This window comes from Diceros bicornis, chromosome 24 (assembly GCF_020826845.1).
Source record: "Diceros bicornis minor isolate mBicDic1 chromosome 24, mDicBic1.mat.cur, whole genome shotgun sequence".
Taxonomy (NCBI): Eukaryota; Metazoa; Chordata; class Mammalia; order Perissodactyla; family Rhinocerotidae; genus Diceros; species Diceros bicornis.
In genome coordinates, this window is record NC_080763.1 from 18890073 (window position 1) to 18902810 (window position 12738).

Below are 12738 nucleotides of genomic sequence, written 5' to 3' on the forward strand. Positions count from 1 at the left end.
CAATCCATTGTTTCTCAAACTTGGGTCACAAACCACACAGCATCATGAAATCGATTCAGTGGGTCACAACTAAATGAAACACAATAAAGTAGAAAATATCAGGGAACGTCACTCAGATCAGTGTTACCTGCTATTTCCTGTCACCACAGAAGCTACAGCAGCATTCTGCTGACACTTCTTATGCTAATTATCAACTATTTTCTGAACTCCAAAAGTAAAATTTATACTTTGTCTATGAAGCTGGAGATGGGAATATGCATATCGTATTTCTCCATCGCTATTTGGCTTCCAGAAGAGTTTTGCCAAGAACGGTACTAGAGGGAGAATACAAGGCAAAAGGAGAGGTCAAGGGACTTGTTACTACCTATTTACCTGTTGTTACTTTCTGTGCCTCTCCAGCAATTGTGCCGTGCTCTGGTGGTGAGAGTTGGTTACCACAGTCCCAGGACCAGCTCCGTCAAGCCCAGTCAAAGGCACAAGTACCCGGTGCACACTGCGCCCTCCTCAGAAGTCTGAAAACCAGATGTACACAGCCATCCTCCAGTACCCTAAGCAACCCACACCAGCCAGCATCCCTTTCTCAGATGTTCCAGGCCACACCACAAAGCGCCTTGATACAAGCCCCACGTGTGTGGCACCTCTCTCTCCAAGAGTCACAGTTTGGAGGACCTTCTTCCAAGTCCCCAAGGAACTAGCACCAGCTCAGCTTTACCTTAGAAGAGGTACAGCTATCAGCTGCACAGTTCCCCTTTTCTGAGTTCCTAAATTGCCAGCATCACCTGGGCAATGCCCTGTATTCTACAGTCCAGGTCCAGATCGATGAGGACCACTATGAGAGTTTCTAGGTTATGATGACCCCAACCTCTTCCCTTTGTTCCCCCCTTCTTAGGGTAGAGCTCCTTCTGGCAACTCAGACCTCTGTGTACCTCAGGGTGCCCTTTCTATTTTTTCAGTACTCTAACACCCTGTCAAGAATTCCCTATAGCAATTACACCTGGTAGGTTTCTCGTTTCTGGACTAGATCTTGACAGATACAGGATTGGTACCAAGGGTGCTGCCAAGAGAGACAGACTAAACGGGACTCTGGGATTGGTTTGGCCATGTCCATGGCTTTAACACACTGCTGAACTCCTGTCCCGTGGGGAATGGGCAGATAGTGGCATCACAATCAATTAAATTACCACCCCATGTTGATTGTGATGAAGCACCGTGCTGAAGCAAGTGTGTGGGGGACCAAGTGAGGGCTGTGATGATGACTACAGTTACCTCGAGAACTGAGCAGCGAAGTGACCATACTAAATTCTATTGGAGAATTTGCACAATGACGCTCAAGGCTCTAAATTCTCAGCTCAGAGAGCTGCCAATGGTGGACCTAAAAGAATCTCTCATTTATTTTAGTCACGGGGCCAACCTCACAGGAAATCAAATTTAATTGTGGAGTTACAGAATCACAACGTACATTGAATATGTAGATTCACCAAGACTCGAGTGGGAAACTTAGGACACTGACTGAGAAGGGAAAAAACTTGACACTTGCAAAGGGGATTCCAGGTGGATGAGATTGATGCTGAGCATCCAGATCCTCCCAAGTATCCCTGAGGCTCCCTCCCCAGGGAGAGAACCCAGACCTCTCCAGTCTCAGAAATTTAGCCACCTCTGGCTCGAGACCCTGCAATTATCTCAGCTGGGGAAGTTATCCTGCAAGGGGATGCCTAGTCTCCTCAAGACATGGTAAAATTCAACATGAATTTGTGTCTACTTAATAAATAGCTTCAAAATATGTAAAGCAAATGTTGAGAGATCAAAAAGGAGAAACAGAAAAATCAAAAATCTACTTGTAGGTATTAACACATTTCTATCAGAAACTGATAGAACAATCAGACAAAACAAATGAACAAGGAAATAGAGGATTTAAGCAAGGTTAATCAAATTAACCTAACACATAAATCACTATACCCCAAAATTGCAAATACTCATCAGATCCAAATGCACATGAGATATTTACCAGAACAGATGATATCCATGGTCATAAAGGAAGACTCAACAAATGGTACAAATAAAAATTGCATAATGCATGTTCCTTAATTACATAAGGTAAGAAAGCAAACTCAATAAGGAAAAAGAGCTAGAAAATAGTTTTGATTCAAAATTAAATAACAGCTTTCTAAATAAGACTTGGTCAAAATGTGATCAAAATGTGTAACTGAAAACATTTCAGTCTGAATGAAAATACAACATATTAAACTTGTAGACTCCAGTTAAAGCAATGCTTATCTGGAAATTTCTGGCTTTTGGAGTATAAGGAAAGAGAAAGATTGAAAATATTTTATATAAGATATAATGTCACAAAGCTAGAAAGATAACAGCTAATTAAACTTTAAGAGTAGAATAAAATGTAAAAATAAAGATGAGAGTACAAAACAATAACAGAATAAACACATTAGAAAGAAAATCATCAAAGCCAATAATTGGTTCCTTGTAGGGAACTGACAAACACCTAGCTATACTGATTAAGAACTAAATTGAGAAAACACAAATTGCCAGTATCCATTCCTATAGACACAAAAAAATAATGGAAATATAAACAATTTTATGTCAATTAATTTGAAAATTGAGGCAACATGGGAAAATTCCTTGAAAAACCCAACTAACAAAATTGACAAAAGTAATAGAAAATCTAAATAGTTCTACATTAGAGATTGAATCTATATTTAAAATATAAATTAAAAACAATATACCTTTTCACAAAACCTCTGGAACAGTGGATTCTTTAAAGAGGTAATACAAATGACTGGATAGTGATAAAACAAAGATATATCCTTATCAAGCTTTACTCATAAAGCTTCAAATAGTAACCTAAAAGCATGACTGAATGGGAATTACAGACATTTGTGCCATGATCAAAGACTTTGAAGATACAGGGATAACAATACCAATCACACCTGTATTCAACTCACTTGTTTCACATGTGCAAGTGAGTTGATCTTCCTACAGTAGGCAGGAGTGACTGTAATCACACTTGCTAGTTTAGTGTCATTTCTTTACCAACCACATAACATAGCCAAATTCATTATGTAGCTTGTTACGAAGGGCTGAAAGGAAAAGGTAAATCATGAGAACACTAAAATGTAGACAAGTAAACAATGCAAACATTAACAAAAATAAATCTGATGAAACCATATCCAAAGATGTCAAAGCGAAGTATTGACAGCGATACAGAGGTATTAATCAAGGTAAAGAAGAATATATTTAATATGATAAAAAGAACCATTCCACAGTATTTTATATGCTGCTAATAACATAACTTCAAAATATATGAAGCAAGGGTGAAGATATCAAAAAGAAGAAATTGAAACTCCAGTATCATATTTGGAGATGTCTACTCAGAACAAGCAAAAAATAAGTAAAGATATAGAAGAATTTAACAATATTAATCAAACTGACCTATCTGAAACATATAAATTTAACTCTATACTTAAAAATTGCAGAATATACATTATTTTCAAATGCATATGGGGCATTTGCCGGAATTGATGATATCCATAGCCATAAAGCAAGTCTAAAAAAATCTTAAAGAAAACAAATTGCACAATGGATACACTTCCAGTTTCCACTCTGGCATGTAAAGAGCTTGCAAATCATCAGTCCCACCCTCACAAAAAGAACAAAAGCCAAACAAACTGAAAATCAATGACTTTTCTTAGGTCCATCAGAGAAATGAGGCCACAGGACACACTGGAGAAACAGGATAACGGCAGAGAATACTGATGAGCTTCCCTGAGGACGTGGATGGAGCCAGCAACACTTAAACGGTGACTTCAATGAACTGCTAGAGCCAGGCTGTAGACCAGCATCAGAGTTAATACTCCTGCAGGCCCACTAAGGGGAGCTTCTACACTGTTGTAAGTCTGACCTCCAGGAAAGTAAAGTAAAGTAAAGTATTCATAGTAAAGATCAAAAAAAAAAAAAAAAAAAAAAACCATGTGTTTGACCAAGAAGAGGAGAAAAGTGACCTTTTTGAAATATGGTGAGGGGAATAGTAACCATTTGGAAATACACTCAGAGTCTCCTCAAAACACAGGTCTAACCAGTAAGGGAAAAGACTTCACCAGAGCCTTATGCAACTTGAGGGAAGGGGAATTACCCAACTCCAGCCCCCTCTAGCCCTCCTATCTCACCTAAGGCAAGGAGGAAGTTTAAATGCATTGTGAAGTTCACAGCCCAGGGGCATAGTACCACTACTAGACTGAGACCTAATCTTAAGGTTATAGAATGCTTCCCTTCCTCCCACATCTTAGACCACATCGAAAGGTCTCCTGTATAATAAGTGGATTACAGCTGAAAGAAGTAAAAGGCACAGGTTCAATTTAAAGAGTTTCTCAGGAAATCCTAAGACAACATAGGAAACAAAAACAAGGACACTAGAGGAAATTAGAACCTCTAACACCTACAGCTATGGGAAACAGTACACACAGCCTAGCTCCCAGTCAGAGAAACACTAGAGGCCTATCTACCTCAGTTTCTATTACCCAATCCATCATTTCTGGCTTTCAATGAAAAATTACAAGGCATGCTAATAAAAGGCAGGAAAAAACACAGACTGAAAAGACAAAACAAACATTAGAACCAGACTCAGATATGGCAGTTTTTGGAATTACCTGACTGGAAATTTAAAATGACTATGATTAATATGTTAAGAGTTATAAGGGAAGAAGTGAACAACACGCAAGAAGAGATGAGTAATATAAGCAGAAAATGGAAACTCTAAGAAAAAAATGTTTTTAAATGATAGAAATCAAAAACACTGTAACAGATATAAAGAGTGCTTTTGATGGGCTCGTAAGTAGACTGGACATGGCCAAGGAAAGAATCAGTGAGCCTGAAGATACGTCAATAGAAAGTTCTTAAACTAAAATGCAAAGAAAAAATTTTTAAAAAGAACAGAATATCCAAGAACCGTGGTATGATTATAAAAGTTATAACACACACAAAATGGAAATACAAGTAGGAGAAGAGAGAAAGAAGCAGAAAAAACTCTTTGAAGTAATAATGGGTGAGAGTCTTCCAAAATTAATGACAGAAACCATACCACAACACCAGGAAGCTCAGAGAACATTAAGCAGCATAAACACCAAGAAAAGTACATCTAGGGAGACTTGGGGTTTCTGGTGCAGCATGTACAGAGAATGGAAGTCATCATCCCATCCTAACAAGAAGTAAAAAGCTTAACAAACTACAAGTTAATAACTCCTTTTAGATCCATTGGAGTATTGAGTTCATGGGAAAAACTGTTGTCCCCAAAATTGAAGAGACCAACAGTGAATACAAAAAACCACACGCTACCAGAGCAGAAACCCACAGGCAGAAATCTCTGTGGGAAACTGGAATGGGATAGGAAAACCTAAACTATAATTGACAAGTTGCTGGAGGCTAGATGTGGACAAATCTGAGAGTTAAAAACTACAGGGAGGACCAATTTAGGGGGACCCTCACACTTTTATGAGTTTTACCTCCAGGAGCACTACCTGGTTCTCACACTGAAGTCAAAATCCCCTCATAGTCGTGGCAGGGGGAGGCAAAAGTAGCCATATTGAAATACATCCACAGTATTCTGTCCTTCTTCGCAAGGCTTCCACAGCAACTACTTTCCCACAGCCTAATCTACTGGGGTTTTATCCACGCCTTACTGGGGTTTTATCAATGCCTAACTGGGCTAGGGGAGGGGAAATACATGACTCCAACCCCTCTAGCCATCCTGTTCCACCTAGGAGGGGTAGAGGAACTGAGAAACACTTTTGAGGGTCACAGTCCAGAGACACAGGGTACTTAAACACTCAGACCTAGTTATAGAACTATCCTTTGCTTCCTATCCCTCTGTACATTACTACCACATCACTAAAGGCCTATATACTATAGGCCAATATGCTATTACCCAGTACATCATATCTGGGTTCCAACAAAAAATTACAAGTTATATTAAAGAGAAAAAACAGTCTGAAGAGACAGAGCAAGCATCAGACCCAGACTCAAGATATGGCAGGGATGCTGGGAATATCAGACCAGGAATTTACAACAACTATTATTAATATGCTAAGGACTCTACTGGAGAAAGTACACAATATGCAAGAACATATGATCACGTAAGGGGAGAGATGAAAATTCTAATAAAAGAATCCAAAAGAAATGCTAGAAATAAAAAACATTATAATAAAAATGAAGAATGCCTTTGATGAGATCATCTGTACACTGGACATGGCTGAGGAAAAAATTAGTCAGCTCAAGACTATATCAATAAAAACGCTCCTCAAATCTAAAAGAAAAAGAAAAAAATAAAATAGAACAGGACATCCAAGAACTGTTGGACAATTTAAAAAGGTGTAACATATGTAACATATACGTGGTATTCTCAGAAGGATAAGAAAGCCAGAAAGGAACAGAAGAAATATTGGATGCAATAATGATGGAGAATTACCAACAAATTAATGTCAGACACCAAAGCACAGATCCAGGAAGTTCAGACACCACCAAGCAGGAGAAATGTCAAAAAATCTACACGTAGGCGTATCATATTCAAGCTGCAGAAACTGAAAGATAAAGAGCAAATCTTGAAAGAAGCCAAAGGAAAAAACCACCATACTTACAGAGAAGCAGAATTACATTGGGTTTATCTTCAGAGATCACACGAGAAAGAAGAGAGTCGAGTGAAATAATTAAAATGTTGAGAAAATAAAACCACCAACCTAGAATTCTGTATCCTGCAAAATTCTCCTTCAAAAGTGAAGGAGAAATAAAGACTTGCTCTGACAAGCAAAACCTGAGGGAATTTATTGCGAGTAGACGTGCCTTGCAAGAAATGTTAAAAGAAGTTCTTCAGAGAAGGAAAATTATATAGGTTAGAAACTCGCATCTACAAAAAGAGAGGAAAGAATTAGAGAAGGAATAAGTGAAGGTTAAAAAAATTTTTCATTTTTCTTATTTTTAATTGATCTAACAGACAACTTTGTTCAAAATAGGAATAGCAACAATGTATTTAATGATTATAACTTATGGATAAAGTAAATGACAGCAACACTAAAGGGATAGAAGGAAAAATTAAGAATATTTTGTCACAAGGGGTGGAGGGATGCACTTATGTGGTGACTGACAATAATGTACAACAAACATTTCACAATTAAAAAAATGATGAGCCAGGGGCCGGCCCGGTGGCGCAAGCAGTTAAGTGCGCGCGCTCCGCTGCGGCGGCCCGGGGTTCGCTGGTTCGGATCCCGGGCGCGCACCGACGCACTGCTTGGTAAGCCATACTGTGGCGGCGTCCCATATAAAGTGGAGGAAGATAGGCACCGATGTTAGCCCAGGGCCGTCTTCCTCAGCAAAAAAAAAAAAAAAAAGAGGAGGATTGGCGGATGTTAGCTCAGGGCTGATCTCCTCACAAAAAAAAAAAAAAAAAAAAAAAAAAAAAATGATGAGCCAAAAAATAAATAAGAATATTTTGTGATTACAAGGTACTTGCACTACTTGTGAAGTGGTATAGAATTATTTAAATGTGAACTAGAATTAATTGTAAATGTATATTTCAAACTCTAGGGTAACCATTTAAAAAGTAAAACAGGAAGTATAAATGATCAGCTAGGAAGGAGAGAAGATGAAATCACATAAAATGTTCAGTTAAAACCAAAACCACAAAAGGCAGAAAAAGTGGAAGACAAAAACAGAAACAAAGAACAAGGGCAATAAACTGAAGATAGTAATAAATACAGTAGATATTAATCCAACTAAATCAATAATCACTTTAAAGATCAATGGTATCAACACACCAATTAAAAGACACAGATTTTCATAGTGGATCAAAAACAACCCAACTATATGTTGACTACAAGAAACCCACTGTAAGCATAAAGACATATACACCTTGAAGTAAAGGGATGGAGAATAATGTATCATGCTAGCTAATAAAAAGAAAGCTGGAGCAGCTATATTAATCTCAGACAGAGCAGACTTCAGAGCAAGGAAAATTATCAGGGATAAAGAAGGGCATCGCATAATGATAAAGGGGTCAATTTTCCAAGAAGACATAACAATCTTTAATGTGTTTGTGCATAACAACAAAGCATCAAAATACATGAGGCAAAGTTCATAGGACTGCAAGGAGAAATAGATGAATCCACTATTATACCTGAAGACTTCAACACCTCTCTATCAGGAATAGACAGATCCAGCAGGTAGAAGATCACAAAGGACATAGCTGAACTCAACAGCACCATCAATTCACTAGATATAATTCACATTTATAGAATATTTCATACAAAACCGGCAGAATACACATTCTTCTCAAGTATGTAGTAAGTCTCTGGCCAGCTTCCAGCCCCTTGAACCCCAGCCCCAGTTCCTTACAGGACCAAGATCGAGGAATCACCCCTTTCTCTGGGTACAGGTGGTAGCCGGCGAACCTGGGAGGCTGGGCTCCAGCCTCAGAAGAGCATTTTCTGACTCAACCCTCCATCGCCTACTTTCCTACCACCACTGCTACACTGGGGCTCTCCATCATGGAAGAGGTGTGGCCCAGTGCCCGCTGCCAGGTGCTCTCCTGGTCCCCATTGGCTCCTCGCAGTCCCAGCCCAACTGGCACTCAGTCCCACCTGAGTGGTGATTCCCTGGAAGCCTCAGGCAGAGCTTCCAACTTGTCCCATGAGCTCGCCTGCAGCCTGCGTTTGGAAGGCTGCACACACAGCATTCGTCTACAGCCTAAGAGGCTTTTGGTTTCCAGACCCCTCCAATGTTCACCTACACAGAGCAGCACGCCCCCCACAAGGATCGGCCCTTCCTCCGGGATGACTGCTACTATCATGGTTGTGTGGAGGGGGTCCCTGAGTCCCTGGTTGTCCTCAGAAACTGTTTGGGGACCCTTGGAGGGATGCTACAGATAAACGACCTCACTTATGAAATCGAGCCCATAAGGCACTCTACCACATTTGAACACTAACTATAGTTGCTATAAGATAGATAACAACAAGACTCAATTCCTGCCCATGAAATGTGGCTTTAACAGAAGAGGATATACAGCATCAAAAGCTGGAGTTCGAGGCAGAGAACTGAAAACTGCCACCAAGTTCCCATGGCTGGTGGACCCACTGGCCATTTGTGGAGCTGATCGTAGTGGTGGAAAACTATGGTTTCAATTACTCAAATAGGAATGTCTCAAAGGCAACAGAAGATATATTAAATGTGATCAATTTAGTAGATTCTGTCTATCTACAGCTAGGTCTTCACATTTCTTGAATTGGGATTGAGATTTGGAACCATAGGAATCTCATCAATGTTGAACAGGACATAAGTCAACATCTTGACAGTGTCAGTGAATGGAAAAGTGTTCATCTGCACGCTTGCCACATGATTGTGGGCATCTGTTTGTGGGCAAGGATTTTTCTAATATATTTGGATTGGCTCGGACCTCAGCAATATGCTACCCCAATTTTGGGCCAGCAGTTTGTAAATTCCTCAAAGAAGATTTCCTTCATTTTGCAGCGGTCATTGCTCACCAACTGGGCCATAATCTTGGTATGTCTCACACGGAGGAATTGTTTACGGAGGAAAAAATATTGCATCATGAATGCCTATAATACAAATACCAGTGCTTTTAGCAACTGCAGTTATGGAAGTTATTTTAACCTCATTAACCACAGGGGAGTCTGTCTGAGAATACACAGCCTTCTCGAAATGTTATGCCATTGGAACAACGTGCTAACAAGGTAGTGGAAGGTGAAGAGGGTGACTGTGGGTCAGAACGTCAGTGCAGAAAGGATCCTTGCTGTTGGCTCTAATTCTAAATTGAAATCTTGGGCAGAACGCACTTTTGGACCTTGTTGTATAAGAGGTAAGTTTGCTTCTCCTGGAAGGCTCGTCAGTGAACACATATCAGTGAATGTGACCTTCCCAAGAGGTGCAATGGAACTTCAAGGTGGTGCCCTGAGGATTTCTACGTGCAGGATGGGACGCTTTGTGGTGAGAGTGCCTACTGTTATCACAAAATGTGCAACAGTCAGAAGAAACAATGTTAATATATTTTTGGCCAAACAAGGAGTGCCTCCCTGAGCTGCCAGAAAACAATTAATATGCAAGAAGATTGTTTTGGCGACCATCGTATGGAAGATTTAACATACAAAAAACTCCCTCCTTCAAATAATTTGTGTGGAAGAGTGCAGTGTGAGAATATAGAAACAATTCCGGAAAAATCTAAAAATCTTAAATAATTTAGAAACAATCTGAAACAATACAATGCCATAATTCAGATATCAGTTAATGGTACCAAGTGTTGGGGAACTGACTACCACTTTGGGAGGGATATAGTTGATACTGGACAAGGAAAAGATGGCACCTTGTGTGGTCTAGGCAAGATATGTATGAGAAGTAGCTGTGTCAATATTTGGCCCTCAATTATGACTGCAAATTAGAGAAATGTCATATGAGAGAGGTATGCAACAATGACAAACACTGCCACTGTCGATATGGGTGGACTCCTCCCTACCCTGAGGTTACAGGCTCTGGAGGAAGCTCAGACAGTAGCCCAACTCCAAGGGGCAGTGTCCTTCCCCCACTTATAATAATTATTTACACAGTACCTCTATTCACACTATTTTTCCTTGCCTCAATATCTTATGTTTTTATCAGAGTACTCTGTTTTTAACAGAGTCCCTACTCAAGAAAATATCTTTAGAACTTCAAACAGGAAATAGAAGGATTACGAAATATTCACTCGTACAAAGAAAATGTCTTTGGAAAGAGAAGACATTGCATGATCATTCTCCAATGACCCACAGTTCATTAAATTTAGAAAGTCTGACCAAAGGTAGATTTCTTGGGTTTTGGTGTTTAATTGAGAGAGAAACAGGCACTTAACTTCTGAAATTAAATGTCTTTTGCTTTTCCTTAGTAAGTACTTAATTCTTTCCATTTAAGGTAGGGTTGCGCTCAGTAGGAAACCCTGGAAATGTGTTCCCGTGCTTTTGTTGTATTAGCTCTGTGTACACCCTTTAACCAGGGCAAGGGCACAAGTGTGTGGCATAATCACTGAGACAAAGCATTAAAAGGTACAGGCTCCCTTTGTAATATCTGAAAGGGAAATGGTAGAGGAAATCAGAGGAAAGAATAAGGTGAATAAACAAAATAGCCAGAAAAGGGAGCAAAACATTATAAAGAGATACAAAAAGGCAAAAGTCATGGAGTCAAAGAAAAGCAAAGGAAAATGTGCTATTTTTATGGCTTTCATAAAAGCAGGTAATGGTCTGAAAAGATCTCCAGTGAATTCATTTCACAAAGGAAACTGGTAAGGAAAAGTGTAGTCTAAAATAAAAATGACAAATAGGCCAAACCTTATGGTTACTACCCTGGCTACTAGAAAGGAACCCTGGAGACTCTAAGGACCTTTAGCACCCAATTAGATGTCTCTGGATAATGGTGTTAATGAATTCCCTGACTTTCAAACGTGTGTGTGTGTGTGTGTGTGTGTGTGTGTGTAGTGCCAAGTATGCTGTACAAGATTCTCTTGCCCTCAAAAGTTGCTCAATATCTAGCGGGGGTAACCAGACATGAGAATACAGAATTACCATGGAGTAGGATAAGTGCTACACAATGGCATGCATGGGGTTCTTGGAAGCACAAGTTACTGGAGGGGAGGCAATCACAAAGGTTTCCCAAAAGAGATGACAGCTAAGCTGAGTTACCTTTGAAGGAAAAGTAATAATGAAAAGAGCCAACACTTATTGAGTGCTTACCAAGTATCAGGTTCTAATGTGAAGTAATATTAATTAACTCATTCAACTTTCAAAACAATCCTGACATATGGGTATTGCTATAATCCCCGTTTTACAGTTGGAGAAATAGAGCACAGAAGGATTGGATAATCTACTCAAGGATGTAGCTGGCAAAAAATGAAGTAGCATTTGAACCTAGGCTGTGCGCTTAATCATTAAGCTAAGAGTAAGTTAAAAGTCTGCATGGCAGAGAAGACTGCACAGACTTTCAAATTTGAGAATCCAAGTTCTGCCACTTAGTAGCAATAATACCTTGAGCACACTTTTTTTTTTTTTGGTGAGGAAGATTGGCCCTGAGCTAACATCTGCCAATCCTCCTCTTGTTGCTAAGGAAGACTGGCCCTGGGCTAACATCCATGCCCATCTTCCTCCACTTTATATGGGATGCTGCCACAGCATGGCTTGCCAAGCAGTGCATCGGTGTGCGCCCGGGATCCGAACCCGCGAACCCCGGGCTGCCGCAGCGGAGCACGCGCACTTAACCGCTTGTGCCACCGGGCCAGCCCACCTTGAGCACACTTTAATCTCCACAAATTTTTACTACCTTGATTGCAACACTGATATTACCAGCTTACAAGGTTGTTGCAAACATTAAAGACAGCACATGTAAAATACCAGTCACACAGTAAGGATGGGGAGGAGAATGGTGTTGCCCTCCACATACTCTGCTGTTCCCCAAGGGCAAAAGTCAGGGGCAAGAACTCAGCCTCTTGCTGAGGAATGGTGTTGCTCCAGGTCCAAAGTATGAATTGGGCAAGCTTTTGAGGGTGGAGTTTTCTAAGTCATCCTAAAATGTGCTAGTCATAGTACAACACAGACATGGTTGTTCATTCACTCATCCGTTCATTCAACAAATATTTACTGATGTTGGGCACTGTGAGAAATGCCAGGGACACAGCAGCAAGCAAGACTGACACTGCTCATAGAAGTT

At 40.0% G+C, this 12738-nt stretch overlaps 1 pseudogene; it reads left to right on the plus strand.

Moving 5' to 3' along the window:
- Positions 1–8773: 8773 nt before the first annotated feature.
- LOC131420890 (disintegrin and metalloproteinase domain-containing protein 21-like) overlaps positions 8774–12738 on the plus strand; it is a 120103-nt pseudogene continuing 116138 nt past the window's right edge.